Genomic DNA, 22906 nt, shown 5'->3' on the forward strand with positions numbered 1-22906 from the left:
TGAGACAAAGATTAAGCACAAGAACATTAAAGTGTTACTGACAGTGATTGCAGAAATCATAACGTTTATATGTTGATGAATAGAATTGAAAACACTTTGCTGCGAATTATTAGATGTAAAAAGACTCGAAGATGATCATTAAGAGCTTTTGTTTATGGATATGTTAACCTTTTTCAGCTATTGCTCATTGTAAATCACAATTTAGCTTTGTATGAGCATTATAGTGTGAACGCCACTATATTGGTATCTCTTGTACAGTAGCGTAGATTTCAATTTTTCCTACAAAGTTACTGCAATTTCAGCTTTTAATCTATTTTGTAATAGTATCATTTCTGAAGCTTAATAATTAAATATTTATGTTCCAAGTGTTACTGTTTGAATTAAATTATCTACATATTATTGACCAGGATATAATATTGTTTTGTTCTACAGGCTTTAGTAGCAGCAAAGCCACATAGTGACGACAAAGGTAAGAATAAAAACAAATGTAGTGGAAAAGAATGTGAAACCGAGAACGAAAGTTATTCTTATGGTTCACAAGAGAAGTGTGACCCCAACAAGGATTACGGATGCCAAGAACAGAAGCAGGAACAACAATGTGATCCCAACAAGGATTACGGATGTGGAGAACAGCAACAAGAGCAAAAGTGTGACCCTAACAAGGATTACGGATGTGGAGAACAGAAACAAGAACAAAAGAAGGAGGAAAATAAGCAGAAATGCAAGGATGATAGCTGTGAAGACGAAAAGGACCACAAGAAAAAGAAGGGACAACACAATAACGATCAATTGGATATAGATGTCCCATTCTTTCATATGGTACGTAATTAATGTTAAATAGATTGAACGATTACATGTAGACAATAGAAATGTAATTAGTAATATCAGAGTGAATAATATATTCAAAAGCACGGAAACGTAGTTACGAAACAATACTTGTAATCACAAATAGTAAAAATTAAATTGTATTACGATACTTGTGGCTTTGATTATTTTAATTTAAATGTACTCCAACTCAATATTGAATAATACATACACACTTCCTACAATGTAAGTGTACCATACAGAAATAAATAAATTCTCGATACATATTCTGTTTCAAAAAATCAGTATATTTGATTAAGTGTTTAGAATGTATACCCTAATTTTGTAAGGAAAATAAAACTGATTTCCTATTGCTAAATAAAGAAAAACTTGTTTTTCTACTCAAAAAAGTTACATTGCTGTGGAAACTTTATAAGTAGCTCTAAATCTATGAGTAATATAATCTTATTGTGTTTGCAACCATTGTAGGAGAACTTAGGTTTAGTGTTTAAAAGATAATTCTTTAATATAATGTAACTCTCCTCTTAAGCTAAGAACCAAACATGAGAACGTACCTTGAAATATACTTCCAAAATATTCCTAGTTAAGAAAAATTAATTCATTGCTAGAAATAGAAACGATTTATTGAGTTTAGTCAAGTTTGGTCCAGGCATGCCTTGGTCATGCTTGGACAATCAGTTTCAAGATTTCGATTTGTAATATGATCTGAGGGTGGTGAAGGACTAGAAAGATGTTCATTATTACATGATCTATATAACCTAGTAGATTCCTTACTTTGGTGTTAACTTCATATCTAGTATATCGTTGCATACACATCTTTCAGTAAAATCATAGTCAAATCGTTGTATCTACTCATTCATTGCACACCTTGAAATTGTTGCTTAAAAAATCTATTATTATATTTTTGTCCGACAATGATCACAAAGGCACGGCTAATTAGTTTTAAGCACCATTCTCTCAGTATCAAAGTTCCAATTTTTACAAATTCGCGAGAAGTATATGCTACGCATCGGAATGTACGTTCTGCTTACTATTCTCGTAAAATATCTTACGCACATATGTGAGTCACTACCTAACTTGCACATCCATTCTTTATGATAAACCATTTCTGATTTATAAAGTGTATCTTGGTACTATAGTACAGCTATCTAATCAGGAGTTTAAAACAATGCAAGACTTCGAAGTTAAAAGACAGTGATTCGAAATCATGTTCATGATTTAATGTACTATTGCTTACCTTTGACACTCAGTGGTAGCTCTTAATTTATGTTTTGAGTTATAAAACAAATGAAAGTACCAGGTTTAACAGACATGTTTAAAACCCTATATAAATAACAAAATATGATCATATCATTATTTTTTATTTCTATCAAAATTTGATTATAAAATACAGATTTCCAAATTGAACCATGAACAATAAAAGTGTTCGTTATATATTGATAACTTTCCACTCTGACAATCTCAAAAGTACTGATTGTAACATTGTATAATTGTCAATATTTATTGAAACCAAAAGATTACAATATTTAAAATGTTCATTGTACCTAATTGGAAACGACAAATTATTATGAAAGTTAAACATTACAAATATTAATCATGTATAAAACATAAATCGTCTTGAAACAAACCAACTTTCTCTCCTCTTGACACATGAATGCGTTCTCGCCTGCTTCTACTTCTCCATATACAATTAATGCGTTCGTGATTTGAACAATATTCAATATTCTACTTTAAATCGGCTATGAATTGAATCTTTCTTATCTTCTGGACTTACTTCATAGTTACGGGAGTAGCAACAGAGAGTGCTTTTTTCGCTTCACTCACTTAGGTTAGGTATAACTTTAAGTTACACTCCACTACTGTTTCATGACTCTAGAATGATTGACTGCATTTCTTCGATACTTACCTATTATAACCCTCTTACCATTCTGTAATCCAAAAAAATTCTTTTCTTTTCATAACTCACATTTCTGGGTTTTATTTGAACGACACCTTAGATTTAAGTATTGTAAAACAGTGTTGTAAAACTGATATATTGACTTTAAAGAATGATGTGGTTTATTGCTCAAACTGATAACGATGACATGCTTACATGAAAACAAAAATATTTTTATTAATAATTTTCTTTCAAATCATAATTGCGTAAGACGATAATCATCCTACACTTATAATGCATTGACTTAAATTTATGATTCTCTTCCACTCTACGACCTCCCATATGTCAACCATTTCTTTACCTTTAGCGTGACAGACATTATTTTGGTTGTCTATACGAGTTACTGTTAGTTACATCTCATATTAAAAGCTAGATCGACATGCCTAGATACTAAAACTACCAAATTGTTCGCATCAAAATTTTACTTCTAGCCATTCTTTTCTCCAAGTTGTTTCTTAAATTTATATTTACAATTGAAAATGAATATCCTCTTATAAAATTTAAATTTATACCAGGTCACAGGAAGTGGGTCACTTTAAGAGCGATCTAATGTTACTTGGCGAATTATATCATCTTAAAGTTATAAAAATGTGTACTAAAATAGTTATACCTTATTCGAAGCAATAGGCAAAGGAAATATCATAGGCCAATACCCAACTTTGATTCAAACTGAACATTGTAAATAATATTCTTAAATATCTTTGGAATGTGCTTACAACACACTATAACTACCTACATTTAAGTGAAAACACAATCCCTAAATAGCAGAATAGACGTACTGGTCTTTGCAGAATTGATGTACTGTATGTCATACTTTTAAAATGAACCTTGCCAGAACGCAATATTTTAATGCAGTATTATCATGTTCTGTGAACTACTGTATTCAGGTTTAATTTCGAACAATTAAACACACGCTTCACTGTCACCCAACTTCTTTTACATAATATAACTACATAATATATTGCTAATTGCTATTTCCAATGGCTTGGAAACTAGTATCGTAATAAAATTGACTTATTAGGTGGAATATTTTCTGATTGAGGTAGTTTAATTTTGGTAATCTCTCTGGCAAATGGCAGGGAAAACTTGGGGGCAGGGCAAATAGCAGGGGAAATTGATAATAATTACTAGCGAAAAAGAGAGTGAGTTGGCTTAAAAACAGACAACCTCAACATAAGTATCAAACCAAAGTAATTTTTATCACTGTTCTTTGTAGTTCTTGTTCCCTGATTTGATTAGTTCGGTTTACATTTAAATATAATAAATAACAGATATAAACATGTAATCATTTGCTGCGTTTCTATAGAATAAATATAAAAATATAGTCAATCGAAAGCATCATTTGATGATTCATGAAATGTTTTACCAGTGTTGACTCTCACTTTTCAGCATAATAATTTACCACTACTATACAAGTATATTCTGTGTAATTAGTATTAGTTTACAACAAAAATTGCTGAAGGTATACAACTGTATATATAAATTTAATAAAAGTAATAACTTCATAAATGTGACCTAATATACTAAGGAAATGAAGTTAGTAACAAAATAATTGTATTTTAGTAACCGTTGTCATGTGCAACAATATTCATGTTTGATAAGATAAAAGTTATGCCATTTTAGATGATTTATTAGAAGTCATTAAATAACGTAATTAAGAAATGTGTGATAAGTGAATTTTACATTACTGTTTGCATAAAATGAAACGAACTTGCTTAAAAATGAGAAATTATCCATTAGTAGATCTAACTGAATTAAACGAAATGAGGTGGGCAGATGTAAATCCTTATCGGAGTAGGGCTCTAAAATTATAACATTCGTTAACAATAATAAATGACAGACTTTATTTATTTATTTTCTGTGTATGTAAACAAAATCACACCGTTAAGTTTCAAATAATATCTCTTATTTTCTGTTGTTTGCTAACGGTAACGCAGATAGTCCTAACATTCATACACAGTGACACACATATTTCTTGTAAATAATCACTAACGATCAAGCACAAACCAAAACTAATAGCAAAAATAAGCATACATCTGGATTATTCTCTTTCACTAAGTTTAGAAAGATGAAAATAAAACATAATATACAAAACATCAGATTGTACAATCATATAGTATTTCAAAAATTCAGTATCATGAAACAAAATAATCACTGCCGTCGACATTACATTTACAGATACGTAGTATCTTTGTCGCTGTCCAGAATATATTTGTTATTGCTGGATCTAATATGCTGACGGTATGCTTTCTAGATAAATATAGTACAAGAAAAAAAATTGGAAAAGCTATTTTTACCAGAAAATAATAGTAAGTATCAATGTCACGTACACACTGCGTGAAGGCATTTGCTTTGTGTGACATCATGCTTTCCCAATAATTATTGAAATCTGAAGCGGTTGTTAGTTTCCATCACTTTCTGTTAAGAATGCAGATGGAATGCATTCTTGGAATGCTTAATTTATTACAGAAAACCGTTTTTCTTTATCAATTACCCCTTTTACTATATAGTGGTGCACGTTAGAAACAGAAATGATTGATTTCTACCAGTTCTAGCTGGAATACTATATCTGCCAACCAACTCGATTTCAAAACGTTTCGCCCTCCTTGCCAAAATCGATAATCATCAGAGTCTTTGAGATTTTTTGTCATTGTGACGTGCAGACTGATAGACATGGTTTCTTCTTCTGGACAAATGGATAAGTGAACAAAGAGGGTAGATATATACATGAGCTGCGGTTAATAAACTGAAATAGTTACTTATGGATTATTGTTGACAACGAATGATATACTTATTAGCCCGACAAAATTTACTTTCTCGTAATCTCGAGTACTTCGTATGATAATTTATTCCCAAGTAGGTCACTTCGTTTATCTCAATGAGATCTAGAGATTGTTATATGTTATATCTGCTTTAGACGTGTTTTCCTTACTTTTGTACTGTAATGATATCGTATAAATTTGTCCACCCATTTAATGAAGTAATAATAAGTTGTTACGTCAATCTAGGCAAAGCATGTCACTTCTTATTATTATGCTTATAACTACCAGCTGATCCACCAATAGCAAATACTGATTTGTAAACTTTTCCAGAAACTTATAAATTTTCTTTCCTCTAAAAATTAGTAGCTTTAATCTTATTTTGCATTTAATTGTACCATCATATCTATATGATTGTAATAACAATATTATGTATTGTATTTTATCACAGAGTCTTCCTTGTGCTGAAAATGGGCAAACTATTAGCGCGAATGCTGCTCAAAATATGAGTTCAGAAGATATCCGTAACTTCACGATACGTGTGCCACTTTTCTATAACAAGGTAAGTAAATAACTATCTCTTACGGTTTATCTTCTATAACATTCGAGGAAATGCTAACAATAATAGAGAACAATGTAGAATAAATTGAACAAAAAAGAAAAAATACCAGTATTTGCAATGAATTTATTCTGGATATGCCGATGATGCAACATAAGAAATCAACTCTACAAATTTCATTCTAAAACACCGGAGAAGAGGACATTTATGAGACTGGACGTTATTCATGGTGAATTTGTTATGTTTATTTATATATTGAACTTTTATCGATTCGAATATGGGTTTGCTACATGTTAATTTACACATTGAAGTTAAGAAGTTAAACTTAAGTTAACTCCATTTAAGTTAAGAAAGAAAATCTTATTTGAAGAATCAAACTTACTCGTAATATGGACTATAATTTATATATAGCTTACTATATACGGTGGTAACAATATATTGTATACATTGTTTCTATTACAGACGTTCAAGAGGAAATGTGGAGGAAGTGGTAGCAAATCTAGTTAGAATCGGAATAGTTGAAGCCTTTCCATCCCGGCACCATCATGAGTATCAATAAACCTATTGACATTCTACCAAATGAAGTGATAAACTAAACGTATAATATGCTGCATTTCTAGTTGTAAATTGCTTAACGCTTTTTATAATCAAAATCTACGATATAGAAACATTTGTTTTATAAAACGTAACAATATAATTATGTATGCAAGTTTTGAAAATAAAGTTTTATAATCTAATTTTCGTGTGACAGTTTTCCAGTGCATTATCAGTTACTTATTCTGCTACCGGCATTTCGTTCTGTCTATTAAATTTTAGGCGTGAAATGTATTAGGTGCTACTTTCTGATAGTCAATCGAAAGCGTTTACCCATTATCAATGTAAATGTTCGACATGGAGAAAAATCATTCAAATTAATTTATGTATATAAAATTGGAAATCTCTATGTTTGTGACTCTAAATCTCCTGAACCGCCCGACTGATCTCGATCAACTTTGTAACATGGAGGAGGTTCGAGGCTGGGCTGGTTTTAGGCTATTCACTTTGATGATAAAACTGTGGGGCGGGGAAGGGGGTATAGAAAAAATTAATAAAACTTAATAACTCCTGAACCACTAGACCGATCTTGATCAAATTTTCAACAGGGATCAGGTTCAGGTCTGGAATCGTTTTGTGATTTAAATTTGAAGGAGCAACTTAGGGGAGAAGAAGGACGGGGGGATATACAAAAATCAATTTATATATAACTGAAAGCTACTATTTTTATAACATAATAACTCTTCAACTATCCTACCGATCTCATCAGATTTTCAAGGTACATGAGGTTCAAATCTGGAAACATTTTTGTAATTTCATTTTAATAGTAGATAATAGGAGAGGATGGAGGGAGGGGGACAAATAAATAAAAATTAATAAAACGTAATAACATTTGAATCACCCAACCAATGTCGATCAAAGTTTCAGCATATATGAGGGTCGGGCCTTATATGTTTTCTATCCAACCTAGGGGAGGGGCAGGGGGAGATTATGTAAAAAAAAATAAAATGACTGCCTTTGTGACTTCATAACTCTTGAACCACTGAACTAATCTCAATAACATTTTCAACATACATGAGCTTAGTGTCAGGGATTGGTTTAGGTTTTTCACTTTGTCGATATAACGTACGGGAGGGGGAGGGGGGAGAAATTTAAAAATGATAAAAAATGAAAGATATTAGTGTTGAATCCGTAGTTTTCGGGTTTGATAAGAGAAACAGTGACACTTGTGATGCTGTTTCAATCCTAATTCAGCCCTGGTAGTTGGGGAGCGGGAGGGTACAATGTAAGGGAGGAGAATAAACATTTAGAAATGATCGAAAATGACTAATTTTAGTGTCGAATCCATAGTTTTAGGAGCAGCTGAAATTAACAGTAACAATTTTGATGCCGTCTGCCGAAGTACGGACGAAGGGGAGCTATATATATCGTAGGGGAGTGGGAGGGGACCCCTAATATCAATACTAATATCAAAAATGACTGATATTAGTATTGAATCCGTAGTTTTCGGGATCGATAAGAGAAGCAGTTACTCGTGATGCTTTTTCAATCCAAATCAGCCCTGATAGGTTGAGAGGGGAAGGGTACAACGTAGGGGAGGGGCAGAGAAATTTTAAAATGATCAAAATGACCGATATTAGTGTTGAATCCATAGTTTTCGGGGTCTATGAGACAAACAGTGACACTTCTGATGATCTTTTAATCTAAGTTCAGCCCTGATAATTGGGCAAGGTGAGGATACAACGGAGGGGAGGGGGATAAAGATTTAAAAATGATGGAAAATGACGAATATTAGTGTCGAATCCATAGTGTTAGGAATAGCTGAGATTATTTTGATTCCGTGTGCCGCAGCACACAGGAGGGGGAGGGGGCTACATATAATAATAATCGAAAATAACCAATATTAGTGTAAATAACCAATAGTTTTCCTGATCATTCAGATGGACAGTTACATTTCCGATTTGGTTTAAATTAAAAATCAGCCCTGCCACTTAGGAGAAGGGGAGAAAGAGAGATACAAAATGATGGAAAATGGCGACTATCACTTTCGAATTTATAGTTTTCTGGGTCGCTTAGATGGACAGTGATACTTTCGATCCCGTTTAATTTCAAATCCAAGCCCGCAACTTGGGGGAGGGGGAGAAATAGATATTTAAAATGATCGAAAATGACCAATATTAGTGTCGAATCCATAGTTTTCGGGGTCGCCGAGATAATCAGTGATCTTTCCGATGCTTTTTAAATCGGTGCCATTAAAAATGAAAACAGCATATTTCACTGGTAATAAACACATGAGATATGGAATTGTGCATTTAAATTTCCATTTCAACCCAGCGAAGCGGGTAATATATGCTAGTAATTAGTAAATAATAGCACTGCGATGAGTTCAATAATAGACGAAGTAACTGTGGTCTCATCGTTCCAAAATGTATTCTAATACGCATTACATATTGACGAGTAGCAATTTCTAAACATTGAGTCGACACCTTCCCATACAAATATATTGCTTGCTTATATATTGCTTGTACTTACCTTATCTCTGTTTCAAACCGCATGATTTAGCCATGGTTTTTTGTAACAAATTTCATCATATTTCGTACTTTCTCTTTCTGTAGTCTTACATATATAAATATATTTATCAATGTATGTATCTATACACTATGATACATTGGCATAAATAAATCATACACCGTTCCATATACTTATATACGTCAAAATCAATGCATTTTGTAAGTTAGATACAGATCTGTGGTAGAAAAGTTGCATGGAAAGATTGAAGTTGTGAATCTAGAATGAGAAAGTATATATAAAATCAAAGTTCAGGCAAGATATCAGGGAAATTAGTATAAACAATGGTTGAAATACTTCGGAAGTGGGCACTTCATGCGCGTACGAAGTAGTTGTTAAGCTACATTTATGGTGCGATAAGATTGAATGATGGTAGGCAAATTCTATACAGCTTGAGTGACGGGAGGCAATGATCTATACAAGTTCCGAATTGTTGTTAATGGAATTCGAAGACATTCGCTATGTAATACTCAGCTTAAGTACAGACCTTGGCGTTGAAAATCAGTATCGAACCTGTTTTTATTTCTTTTTTTCAAAATAGTTCATAGAAGCTCAAAATCTGAGTACCTGACAAGGAAGAAAAGTGCTGAACCTTATTATTTAATATCCAGCAAACTATGTTTGGACTGAGTCAATGGTATGATTTATCACGACCAGAATGTGAAACAAAACTCCTAAATAACGGCTTTAGCATTAGTTGAAAGTACATCCTTCGCTTTGGCTCGACCGTCCAATGTGTAGACTAAACTCTTGATTTACAGTCAGTCGAAAATGCTCTGTTCGTCGTGACATGTGTATGAAAGTGGAGAAACCAGTACACGTTGATTTGTCCTACCCAGAACTAGATTTGACACTAGGCCTACTAGTCCCGCGTATATCGGCGCAACGCTGTTAGGGAAGAAAACTTTATAAAGAAGACGAAAAATTCAAGAAACGAATAATAATAATAATAATAATAATAATAATAATAATAATAATAATAATAATAATAATAATAATAATGTTATTAAAGTCATATTAAATGCTTTCCATATAATAAGTCCTTTTACGAGAATATTGGCTTCAATCATTGTAATTGAAGTTAAGTGGAATTTGAAAGATATACTTACGATAGGTAGTTAAGTATGGGCTGCTGTGTAGTGCTGGTGGGCGCCTATTGTGCCTAAAGTATTTCGGGGAAGTAATAACATTTCGATCTTGGACAGGTGATACATTAAACCCAGCTCTGGTCCTAGCAAGTGAATAGTTATCATTTCATTGTATTGATCCTCTCTTTTGAACATATTTCTTCACCACTAGTGGATTGCCAGTGGCACCATGCCCATATATACCGATTTTGTTAGATTTCAGCACAAGATGCTTGATATTCAAGTACTTACTACTTGATCACTTCTGCAGTCAGCTTGGCTGCAATTGTGTTCGGAGACGTCAATGTTTGTTTCAATACTCGGCCATTTTTATCATGCACAGTACGATTGATATCGCTGTGTGCTTAGCAGATCCTGTTCTACCGTGAACTGTATATATTAACATCATTTTCATACCACACCTCCTGTTAAGTTCATAAATGCTCCAGTTGATGTTCTCCAACAATTAGGCATCTTTGAAACTCTGTGCATTTAATTATTACGTGGGTCGTTCAATATATAAGTTTCCCTAAGTTTTAAGACGCATTAGTAAACTATACATACAGGTGTAGGTGTCACATTCCTCACTTCCCCACATAATCTCTATTGAGATTCAAGCATTTGTCTATTTAACCAATTTGTCCAGACACTTTGCAAAAAATCAAGGCTCTGGATGTTTAGCACTATCCTCACATTCTGCTTCTCATCTACATCACCCATTGATAGCAGATCAGATAGCTTATATCAAACCTGAACTCGTCTTCAGGGTAACGCAATTCAACATAAGCGACTAGGTCTCTTCTTGACGATAAGGCTCACCCTACTCAGCACACAAACAAGACACAAAATTGAAGATTTAGGGTGTAAAACGATGCTCCATTGTCTATACAGCCTCAATTTAGCACCGAATTACTTAAATCTTCTTATAGTGTTAAAGTCTGCATTTCAAGGTGAACGTTTTGAAACAGATTAAGAGGTGAAGAAGGATGTGAAAAGAGTACTAAGTAGCCAGAGCCCTGATTTTTTTGCAAACGGTTTTGACAAATTGCTGTATCAATGAGACAAATGCCGAATCTCAATGGGAATTATTTGGAGAGGTAAGGAAGAATCAACCTATACATGTATGTGTAGTTTTGAAATATATCTTAGAAATAAATATTTTATAGCTTAAGGAAATTTAAATATTGAACGACCCTCGTATGTAGACTTAATGCATCAACACATCTTTGCTGCCTCTAGTCCAGTTTGCACTATCTGAAACAAATATGACAGGGTTGAATGATACAATATTTCTGGCATTTATGGCTTGACAAATTGTAAGTGTTTCACAATTTTGTTTAATATTTCGACTATTCTGAGTTTTGAGTTTGGTTAAATTAGAGTTTGGTGTTACTTTCAGAGGCGGTGCTACAAGGGACAAGCAACTACAGCTAAATGTGGGATCCGAATCATGTGAATATTTTCCGGAAATTGAACCAATGTCTCCCATACCAAAAGCAAGTACACTAACTATATACTCACAAGGGAGTTGTTGAAGTTATTTTGTTTTGCACCATAATGTATCAGCAAGTTTATGAGGAACGGGACTTATTATTAACGTGAGTTCTGAATCACGACTGTGGATTAGATATGATGAAGCTGACGGGTGCACAGACCATCTCACAACGCCCTCATAGTATTGACAATTCCTCACTTCACTTTTTTTTTACCTCCAAAACAGTTGGATTTCAGAATTGTGCCAGAGAACATTTGTTCCTTAGTTGTATAAATTTAAACGAGCTTATCGATTCATTTGTGCACGCAAAGTAACATTTTTGACATGAAGTTTTGTGTAATTATACAATTTTATATCAGATCTTATTATCAGAAACCTGATATGTTAACTTCAAAATCCTTATTTCTTTAAACGTATATTTAAAAAAATCCTCTCTCTCATATTAATAAAGAGTAATCTTGGCGGCACTTCATTATAATGAATTTTAACGGCCGTGAATATAATTTTAAGGCCGTGAACTGGGTTCTCTTGATAGGCTGTTACAAAAATTTATCGCAATATAGATTCCTCGAATCAAAATAAGAAAAAAGTTCATGCGGATCTGTGATCCGAAGCTCATAGTTTTGTAGCTATACGGTGGTGAAAACGTGAAAACTATGAACTTTAAAGATGCATGGTTCTACTACTATAGGACAGATCGTAGTCGGGTTAAAACATCATTGAGGAACTAGTATACGAACTATCCAAATATTCGTCTTTCAGAACATCCAGTACTTGAACAATCATTTTTAAGGAGGCTGTTTAGAAGTACTTGATCACACTTTACCTACCTCTCTAAAAATTCGTGATCAAGTACTGGAGTATTTTTAAACATGGATATTTGGATAATTCACATTCCAGCTCGTTAGTGATGTCTTGACTCGACTATAATAGGTTCTCATGCTAGTGGAGCTGTGAACGTTTAAACTTCGCTTATATTATGTTTTCCCTATAACTATAACTTCGAAATTGTTCACTTTTGAGCACAGGACCATATGAAGGTTTTTCTTATTTTGGTGTGAGAATCTGTTCAGAAAATATGACACATTTTTGTAACACCCTTATAAAGGAATTCACAAAATTCTCCATACTTTCGTTTTCTGATACTTTTCATGGCTATGAAAAGTCATCAGTATTTTTGGCATGCTTTGAGAAAAAATAGTGTAAACAAGTTAACCAATGATATGAGAAGTCATATTACATTCACATTATTGTGCACAGCTATGCTTGCAGAATAATAAAGAAAATAAATATGAAATAGAGACAAAATTATGTTTTATACAAGTGTAAGAACGCACTTAAATTCTACTTGTGAAATTGAGTATATAAACTCAAGTCAAAGTAGTTGAGTACGTGTTTAAGTGTTTCCGAAGGGCAAATGGTGATCATGTCTATAGGATTCAAGTAATTTCTACAATATCGAATTTGTAATTCGTACCTATTTATTAAATATTTTCTTTTCTAGTGCGAAGATCGGGCTTTGTTGTTAGTTGTTCCATATTGCGCTATTGGATCGTTCTTACAATAAGTTAGAATATGAAGTTCTACATGTAGGTCGGTTGTCTAGCCATTAATGTTTGTATGATAATAAAGTTCATTTAGTAGCACGTTGCTTATCACCACGGGAATGGCGGAAATCTGTCATAGTGCAGTCAAGTAAAAAATGTTTAAAGGTAATATGGATAACTGACATTCTAAAAACAGTAAGCTATAGGGAATTATATAAGCAGAACTATTTCATATCTAAATTTTCTTTGAAGTTATTAGTCTTAAAACAATAACACTATCGAATCAAGAAAGAATGGGCATTGTTATAATTTTTTAAAATTCCAGCCCATGCTCTGGATTAGTTTCGGATGCCTTACAGAAAGAATTTTTCTGCCTGTCCGTATGTTGAGAGTATTAATACGGGAAGAGAAGTAGAGATGCTGTTTCCTCAATCGATTTAGCGTTGTGAAAGTATGTTTCATCTCCTCTGTTAGCTCTCTATTTTAATCGGAAGTGGTTCAAATGAGCGACTTTCGATTTGAACGTCTATTACCGTAGAACCAGAACGATAACGTATCGCGAGAATCGGTTGTTTTTTTTTTTTTTTTTTTGGTAAACGATTCAGTATCTCAAGGCAACATACCAGAAATATCCACAACATTCTACTTAGACTGCACTTGCTTAATATTTACTATTAATGCCATTTATAATACTCATTTCCACAGAAGAAACAAGGTAATATATATCGAGATGCATTTTTACTCAAAATACTTTAGTATTTAAATTTTCTAATATAGTTTTTCTATTCTCTGTTTGAAATATTCATTTTCCAGCTTCACCTTCAAAACATTGATGTTAGGTTTACCTTTAGTCTCGTAGATTAATACATTAATTTTCCACCTGATTTAATACCCAACTGGTATATTTCTTGTATATTTATTTTGTTGTTGTTTAAGTCATTCTTAAGAACAATTTTAGTTATATTAAGTTCAGGTAAGGAATTCTGATGAACATATATTGCGTTTTGCATAATAATTTCTAAGTATAAGACAAACGAATAGGAAAATAAAAGGAAGAAATTACTTAAAAAATCAAACTATGAATATAAAATAATCCTCTTTCTTTATGCAACTTACCTTAAAGTTTGGAGAACATCTTTCTTCTTCTTCTTTTCACTAATTAATGAATTCATAAATACTAAATTTTGATTGAACTAATCTTCAAAGACTATTTACGTCATATTGATACTCTGTTCGTTGTTTTGCACTGTTTTCACGATTTTGCAATTTGAAAAGGACATATAGGCATCATCGCAAGATTAATTGTTTATAACGCTACCAGAAAAAGAAGATTATGACTGCACTTTGCGCTTAAAGAAATTGCCTCATAGGTGGTTGATGAAAATGAAGATAAATGGATTTAACGTATTTGCTAAATCTTTGCCATACATCCACTAACCCACTATTTTTTGTATGTGTTTTCCTTTTTTGTTCCAGATCTCCATTTCTAATATATTCTGAAAATCATACCAACAACAAAATTAGGCGACACGTTGTTCTACCGCCTTATGTAACCTTGACATCATGTTTTAACAATCAATTTACACAACACGTGAAATGTGTAATTAGTGAAACAAAAGCATATTAATATAACATGTCTCCCCTAAAGAACGAAATAAAAATAAACTTAATTCATTCCTTCTACGCACAATAAAATTACTTTAGTTAAAATAATTCGATGGAAAAACGATAGTTCAAGTTTTTGGGACTGAAATCAGAATATTGGCGTAAAATCAGTTTCCCCAAAGAATATGTCGCTTCAATCCGATGAATTGTGTTCATCTTATCATCAATTTATTTAGTATATTTGGCATAAATGATAAATAAAATGAAGGATTTATTATCTTTTTATCAAATGCAACTGTATACCCTTTCATGTTCTGCCTGTTAACCTCAACATCCATAATAACAGCCTAAGTAGGATTTGTTTCCTGTTTACAACACGGAAGTCCCTCATATAATTATTAAAATGAAAAACAATATTTTTGACCTTAGAACAGAAGTCATTAGGTGAATAACAAGTAATATCAATGTAAAAAGATGACCATGAAAAATCATGTTAATTGTACATATCGTGTTCTTTTATGTATTACGAAAACAATTTTTGAAAACATTTGTACGGAAGCCGTTAAGAAGGAAAAGTCAAGAAAAGTTTATTGGTCGGAACTTTCTGTATAAACTACGGACCATAAGCATACTACAGGTATGTTATAGTAGCCCTAAGAGCTATTGTGACAACGATATATTAGTACTGCCATATATTTTTATTCCATATAGCAATATGTAGATGAACATAATCAGGTCCTAGTGCACATTAGCTAACATGCTGTGGATGTTTAAATCAAGATATTTACGCTAAGCATAGGATACAATGATAGGTACAAGTAATTTTAGTTCCAGTTTTAAAACGTATTTACTTGGCTACTTTTCTGTTAGTTTTGCTTCTTAGAGTCACACGGTAGCGTTAAGTTAAGTGTTACCAGGCGGAGAAAAGAGCAAAATTGTCAACTGACGTAAGATTTTCACTATTTTTAAATACATATTAACATAGTAGCATATTATGTATATTAACTCCTTGCGTTCCAGGTGTCATTTTTCTATGTGCGTGCTGTAATACCGATTTCATTTACTGTTAAAGACTGTGTAGACCGGTACATAGGGCATAGCTATTGTATGCAAGTGAGGAGAGCAATTACATTACTGATAAAAATAATTATTTGCAATGGGGATCATTTGCAATGAAAAAGGGAAATTCTGATGTTTTGAAGTTACTTTATGTTGATTCAGATCATCGACACGTACTGGAGATCAAAAACAAATGTTTTCCTTTTCCGATCTCGAAATAGATCTCGAAGTTGCTAATTCTTTATCGCCAACACAAACTCATGTGTGTGTCGTAATTGAATGCTCCCTTAAGCCTACCATCTACAGAGACAACACATTTTTTTGTCTTTTCTATCAGTAAGCTGGAGTCACCTAAGAAGAAATAGTAGAACTAAGTCTTGCCTTGCATCCACTAACAAATTTCACCATCTCCATTATTTATACTACTCTTAATAAGGGATACATTTTCATAACCTCCAGATGGATGTCACTGGTATGCAAGAGGTTAACAGAAAGATACGGACCAGATAAGTAATTCCACTGACATTACAATATTTCCAAATAATTTTAACTCTAGCGTATCAGTTTACTGTAAAATTAACTAAGATGGTGCAATGTATTTAGAATATGCATATTAGTAGGCTCTGCCAACCAATAAAACATTACTTCAATGCATGACATAGAGGTTTAATGGTAGTTGGGGATTTTTAGGGAGTGACTTTAACGAAACTATTGCGTACCACTATAGTTAAGGAAGTTACAGAGAAAGAATAGCTGTACGATATTAAATAATATTAATGTAAATAATGTTCGTAAAAACAAACTCTAAGAAACAATACTTTCGTAAGAAGAAAAGCTGGGGTCAGATTAAAAATTGGAATTAAGACTTAAATAATTAAATGTTTTTCTGAAGAGTGAGGATTAAAATTGTTTAGGATCCTGAGACGAATATTCGGACCCAAGAGGAATGGGGAATGGCGGAAACTTCATAACGAGGAACTACATAATTTATACGGTTTACCAAACATTGTTAGGGTCATCAATTGTAGGAGGCTTAGGTGGGCAGGTCATGTAGCTAGGATTGAAGAAAGTAGAAACGCTTTCAATGTCTTGACTTGGAAGACCAATCGGAAAACGACCATTAGGAAGACGTAGGCGCAGATGGGAGGACAATATTAAGATGGATCTCGAAGAGATAGGAATACAAAGTAGAAACTGGATCCAGTTGGCTAAGGATAGAAGTCAGTGGGGAGCTTTTGTGAACGTGGCATTGAAACTCCGGGTTCCATAAGCCAAAGAGTTAGTTAGTTACTTAATTAGTTTATTATTCGGTAATATCCATTACAATTATGGCAGCCCCTATGCTTCAAGGAATGTGCTTATCACATGTCCAGTATTAGCGATTTATGACGGCCGATAACAGAAGTGTCAGTTAAAACATTAAACTACACCAATGCTTTTATTCTTAGTCCGATTTTTTTATTTAACCTATCAAACATTTTTAGTTCATTTTACATATAAAACATTTAGTTTTCATTTTTTGGTTTTTCATTTTTTGTTGCATGAAGAAGCAACCTCCTAATTGGGTTGACAAACATTGAACGAGAACAGTCAAATTTATAAAGCCAAGCAGTAATATCCCTAAGGAAATTAGAATCACGAAAGATAAGATTCTATTGTCTGTTTAGTCTCTTTTGTAACAAACGTTTGTGTTTCGTAAGCTATGGCCTGGATCTAGTTAAACATATGTAGGTGTTTTAACACAATGGTTTCTTTATATGATTTAATTTTTATATTCGCTATCTAGAAGCAAAATTGTTAATTTTCTTTCAAATAGGTTATACATTTACACTAGAGATATTACGACTCGGAAACAAGAAAGGGAACGACCTTGTTACCTAAAAAATATGAAGTTGATTAAGCATTTCACTTTTAATGAAGTAAGAAGGAGAACATAACTGCCAGTGACTTTTCTTTATGGTTTTAAGGTGAGAAGTTCTACACAGTAGACCAAGAAATGATTGACGGTACAGTAGGACACGAAATGGATAATGAAAGCTGATTTCTTCCAAACCAAATTAATTTGTATATCTTGTATTATAACCGAAAATGTAGAAATTTCATCTTTTCTCATAGAACAAAAATGATAAGTTATAATAAGAAGCAGTTAAATAAATTCATCTTGTGTTGCAAACTCGGGGTGTTTTCGTCTTTATCTCTGTATTAAAGCCAGAAATGATAGTACTTAGTACAACTTCCTACTTCAAAATTAATCCCCAAGAAGGAAAAAGCCGTATTAGATACCAAGTTTATTAACATTAAGTTAATGTTGCAAGAATTTATTCAATCTGAATTCTAATACTTCTGTTGAAGGTGTAGGTTGTAGGTGTTTGTCGTTTTCTGTTTTAATCTTGAATATTCGGAATACGAAAGCAGTATGATATAGTTGTAAAAAGTTTTTTAATATAGGGACCCTGTCACAATGCTTGGCTCTATGTGCCTCTACTTCGATTTATCTGTGAACTTTTGAATAATCACTTCCGGAATTCCATAGTTTGGAAAGCTATCGTAGTGTCAAGACATCTTAGTAGGAATGAAATAAAAGGAATTCAATATAATTTTATCATACAAAGTCAGCAGATAATAGAATAGTGCACATCAATAAGGATTATATTTGTTAAAGAATGCTATAGATTGGAGACGTAGAGGGAGAAATAGAAATAAAATGTAGCATAACCTAAAAATAAATAAATAAACCAGTTGTGAAAGATGTGATCGAAATAAGTAGGAATTAACTCAAAAAATAAAAAGTAAACCAGTCGTGAAAGATGTGATCGAAATAAGTAGGAATTAACACAAAAAATAATTAAATAAACCAGTTGTGAAAGATGTGATCGAAATAAGTAGGAATTAACACAAAAAATAAATAAATAAACCAGTTGTGAAAGATGTGATCAAAAACTTAGGAATTAAGTCAGAGACAATTGTGGTGTAGTAACTAGTCAGGGAGTGGTTACGAACACCAAAATAATTCCTTTAAAATATCCGAAAATTTAGGTAAATATTTACAGGAAATCGTCAGGCGAGTGTACGAACATTAATATAATTTCTTTAAAAGTCCATACCATTTTCTTCAATTTTTACAGAAATTCGGAAATTTTGTGTCCAAACTAAGAAACTAATCAAATATTTAACAAATAAACTAAAACACCTTACTTTTGAAGTTCGTTCAACACGTTAATCATCAAGAGTAGACCTAAACAATATTTTCGTTTATATTTGTTCGTTATGTAAATATCATTAAGTCATTTTTTAAATTTTACAAGCTAGCCCAAGACTAGCACTTTGTTAGAGGACTATGCCCTCTTTTAGGAAATTAAGTCAGTCTGAAAACTCAGTAACTACAAAAAAAAAAATACGCTAAATAATATACATAAACACAAAAAGCGATAACTATTGATGATAGAAAATCCGATTTTATGCTCGAACTTTGCTGTATAGTATAAATATTGTATAGCACACAATGCGTCTATATTATTTTAAATATTGCGGGAACTAGAGTATCAATAATTTTTGTAATGAAGTTTATACTAACCAGCAACGAACATTGTTCATGGATTATCTTGGGGTTCTCCCATTTCCTCCCACATTTTGATTTCATCATTATCATTCATCTTATCATTACTGCCTTCCTTAGCCTCGGTCCATAATAATCTGGCATTAAAACTAAAAGGGATACTGTAATGAGAAAATAGTTCAAATCAAACTCTGGTTTTACATACACGTATGTGGATCATGACTCATTAAATTTTACACATACATTTTACATACAGTAAAATACACTTTAAATAATGTTATAATAGACAGTACTTTAAGAGAATGTTCCCAAGTATATTAAATGATGTTAATAAAGATTTGAGCATTCCAGGATAGTCGATGTACGGCCAGACATTCTTCTAGTGAAGTATGGCGTACGAATTCATCTGCAACAAACCGATCTGAACCTCCAACTTTATAACTTCCTTGAAGTACCAGTCATTAGTTTTGCGTATCAGTCATCAATGCCCTGAATCAGAAATTACGTGCTATAAACCCCACACAATCACAGTTCCAATATGGCCGCTATGATAACTCAAGTCGGCAGATTCAACATGATATTACTAATACGTACATGGGAACCAATGCTTTATTTTCTGCTTAAGTTGTACTTGTCCGAAGACATAGTCGTCTCTCACTCCAGCGATAATGTTCATGCATTCATTCTTCAGTCTGCAGTAAAACACCTGCAACATGAGCATGTAAGTTTATTGTGAAACGACGAAGTCTTTTGCTCCAAAATAAGTGTGCAAGGGAAGACGCCGAGGTTTCTCCTGGTGTGATTCGTGCCACTTAGACGTTATGTTGATTCCCTTTGCTGTTAGGTGTAATTTCACAACAAACGCGCATGTTCATGTTGCAGGTTTTTTTGCTGTGAACTGTATATTGAGAATGAAATCGTTGATTTTTACCTATAAGTACCATATTCTGACTGCCTAAATGAGCTCAGTTCCATCTGGCTTGAGCAGAAACTGTGACACTACTATTTAGCATGTACTGTCCTCAGTGGCATACGGTAAAATATTATTCAGGAAGAATTTCAGAAAACTTATATTCAATTTAGGCAGTATGACTTAAATTAGGTGCTGCCCTAATTGCGAATTTTTAATAGAGTAACACTCGATATTGTCTCTAAAGAAGAATATTTGTCGGATGTGTACAATCTGTGAACACATTAAAAGCGTATTTTATACAGGACTGTCACATACTTTACATAAATATATTCCTTAAATACAGAATGATAACGTTTCAAACTTACGAAAGTGATTTTTCTTTACCTTTTTCAAACAAAAGGGAGAAAACATGTTATTACGTAAGTAATTTCGCTGTTGCCTTAATTTACAAGATCAATAATTCGTGTCGTACACTTTTGGTAAGCAGTGAAACTACCTCGAGTTTCCCAGTTTCTTCCACATGATTGCTAGTAACATTTCTCATCGCCGATAGCGTTTTATCAGGTGATAAGAGCTGCACTGTCAAGTGGAATGGAGACAGTGTTATTCAGGGGCGATGGAAGTCGTAACTACTGAAGACGTTCTGGAGCTGCGTTCATGTAGGTACGAGGTTCAGAAATCATGTGATCTCACTTGTCATCAAAATCTACAATGAGCATTCTGGTAGAGAGCAATAAGTAATATGTTACTTGCTTCTCATGTTTCGTTTAGGAGGGTATGATGAGAGCATTGTACTTTCCTGACGTCGTCAAACTCCTCTTCCGAAGTTATGCACACATTTTGCAGTTCTTGAATATTATAGCAGAATAATACGTACTTCCATGCATCCAGGACAGCCAACTTGTTCTACTCGGTATACACATTCTTTTCTATCCCGGCATGCCTAAAGTTTTAAGTATCTTTGAGCATGGATCCTACTCAGTAGCCTGGATTCCTAATGACTATCAATGGGCCAAATTAGGATCTACACCGAGAAAGAGATGTCATACTCTATACGGAGGGCTATTATTATATGACAGCTACCTGCTCAAAGGTATGCTAGTGTGTCCACAATGAGTTTTACGCGTTTTCTTATGGTCAGTAGTTCAGAATTCTTACACCATGTTTACCAACCTTTAGATATTGCACCAGCTTGTGTAGGGATCATTTCATGCTATTATTAACTTTTGGATAGATCTGTGTAATCTTTTTCTATGTTTCTAAATGTGCATCAACCGATGTATTAGTACTCTATAAAGCTAATAATTACTTTTAGATCTTTAATATATATATTTATTGGTTCTAATTTCAATCCTCCTAAGTTATTCGTATACTATTCCTGTGTAGTTATATCTTCATTAGTTTTCAGAACTACTCACATAATAAGCAGTATTACATGTATAACTTTTATTTCTGTTTTCAGGCAAAATATTGAAAACAGGACAATGTTGAACCTAAGCATACTATTACTTTCTGCTCTGTTCCTGGTAAGAATATTTCCTTTTAGAAAAAGGTTGACAATGGTTTATATTTATAACTTTATTTAATAGTTGGGATGGAATACTTGATTCTAGAAGGGATATTATACACCTTCCAAGTGTAGAAAATTGTGAAACTTCTTTCTTAAGTTTAAGAAATTTTCTGTCTTCTTTTGAAGTATTAATTAGGAATGCGCACGAGTCAAGACACACTTTGTAAAATTCGAGACGAATCGAGACAAACGTGTTTCTCGATGCAAATTTTCGAGTCGAGACACGAGTCAAGTCAAGACTGCTCGTAAAAATCTCGACTCGACCCAATCGAACACATCTGAGATGTGGTTGAACGTGACGTCAGAGCGCATCGCCTTCCTCATCGGAATTTAGGGAATTAGGCGACCTGTGCGTGCACATGTGGTGCCAACTCTCTCCAACAACCTACTAAGGATAATAATTGCGTCCATGCCGAGACTCGTCGCTGTTGTTATCCGTGCCAAAGGTGGACATACTGACAATTAGGTAGGTATTCATAATGTTCTGGCTGATGTGTGCGTAGAATATATTTTAACTCGTATATTTTGTCTCGACTCGAATTTCGAGACGTTTCTTCTCGAATTCGAATCGGCTCGAGACAGAAACTGTCGAGTCGAGAGAGAAACATATTTTCGAGTAGAGACACGAGTCGAGACAGGCTTAAATATATTCTTCTCGACTCGACGCGACTCGTGCGCGTCCCTAGTATTAATGGAATATTTGTCTTTCTTGAAAATTTCGAATTGGTTCCTAATTAGTTTTTGCAGGATCTGCACTTCGAACTGTATTATTATTATTATTATTATTATTATTATTATTATTATTATTATTATTATTATTATTATTATTATTATTATTATTATTATTATTGTT

Source organism: Thermobia domestica, chromosome 8 (assembly GCF_964235325.1).
Source record: "Thermobia domestica chromosome 8, izTheDome1.hap1.1, whole genome shotgun sequence".
In the NCBI taxonomy this organism is placed as follows: Eukaryota; Metazoa; Arthropoda; class Insecta; order Zygentoma; family Lepismatidae; genus Thermobia; species Thermobia domestica.